We start from the raw sequence: 1,704 nt of genomic DNA, 5'->3' as shown, positions 1-1,704 counted from the left end.
ATACCTTCCTGGGTACATCTACAACTGATCCCAGAACAACGTAAATCATCTATTTCTTGGCCCAGGTCTTTGTAAACATTTGTTCTCTCACTTTGCAGAAATGTGGAATTCTCTTTTCTTTTAGAATTTGTGAAGATATAGTTAAATGTGGTTAGTGACATGTCTTCTTAGACTTGGTATAGATTTAATGCATAGTGATTTTCTTTTTCTTTCTTTCTCTCTTTTTTTTTTTTAATAGGAACCCAACTGAACCATGTACCCGGTAAAAGGTAAAAGGTAGGCCCAAGAAAGCAAACGTCAGGGAAAAAAATCAATTAAAAGGCCAACATCATCCATTTGCCTTTGAGAAGATAAGGATTACTACAAAGAAAGGGAAAGAGAGAGTCAAGGTTCACCATTGGAAATAAAAAGTAGGATTTTTGAGTGAGCAAGACAGTAGTAGTCTTGGAAGCTAGGCTTGGTTGAGAAAGGTTTTTTAAATTATTTTAGTTCCCACTGGCATATCTTGAGGAAAAACAGAAGGGGAAGATGAAACCTTCAAGGTAGAGTATTTCCGGGAATAGTCACCCCACCCCCTCCCCCTCCCACCCCAGGGAGATGACTGGACTTCAACAGAAAGAGGTTGATTTAAGAGCATCTTAATTAGTAGATTTAAGGCCCCACTCCCCACCCCTAACACTACCCAGTGGGGTGAGGATGTGAAGATAATAAAATCCATCTTCAAAAATAAAACAGCTACATTTTCGTTGTCTGTAAAGTCACATGTGAACATTTTCACCTCCCAAACACCTGCCAGCTTTAATCTGAGCCGTGATTTACTTTCTGCACATGGAGGATAAGAAGGAGCAAGGCTGAGCTGGAGGGACTGTCCCTCACTATCTGCCTTCCAAGATAGTATCAGTAGCCACATATTAGGATCCCAGGTAGTAAACAACAGCAGGGTTTGTCAAGAGGGGAAGCACGGCAGGTCCCATGGGCCACTGAGAAAGTGGGATGGCTAAGAAGGCCCAAACTGTGACTTACCAAGGGCCTGTATCTAAGGGAACTATGAGAGTCCTTTGAGGGATTAAGTTCCTGTGGCAGACAGGTTGTCTAGGCAGACAACCCTGACCGGGGCTAAAAGAGTATAGAGGGCAAGATTGCTTCGTGGATTCGATCAATGAAATTAACATGAAAGACTGCAATTAATTCCCGAGTGTGAAAGAAACACAGAGCGAACAACAATTGGGACTAAAGAAAATCCCAGAGGAAAATCTCTCACTCTGTACATCAGGGAGAAAGATGGGAAGATTCTCCGCCTGGATCTCACCACCCTCCTGATTCTTGCAGCCCAACAACAGAAATAGAGTGAGTAATTGATTTTTGTCCCACTGCCAAATATTGATTTCCGATTCTGGAGAAATATTAATTTAACAAAAGGATACATTCTTTCAAGAAAAATTTGCCAAGTGCTTTCTAGGTGCGAAGAACTATGGTAACTATTTGGGAATAGAGATGAATAAAGCATGATCCTCTCCCTTAAGTGATTTACAGTTTTGCAGGGTTGAGAATCCAGGTTCTTAATTTGATGAAACCAAAGTAGAAAACAATGATGAGTATAAGACAATAAAGGGTCTAGTGGGAGAAAGTGGCTCTTCTGATTAAGGATTCTGGAGGCAATCACAGAGGAGGTAGTGTTTTTGCCTGAAGGGATCCTAAGGGATT

The sequence above is a fragment of the Prionailurus bengalensis genome, chromosome F2 (assembly GCF_016509475.1).
Source record: "Prionailurus bengalensis isolate Pbe53 chromosome F2, Fcat_Pben_1.1_paternal_pri, whole genome shotgun sequence".
NCBI classification, from domain to species: Eukaryota; Metazoa; Chordata; class Mammalia; order Carnivora; family Felidae; genus Prionailurus; species Prionailurus bengalensis.
Note: the sequence above shows the minus strand (reverse complement) of the source record.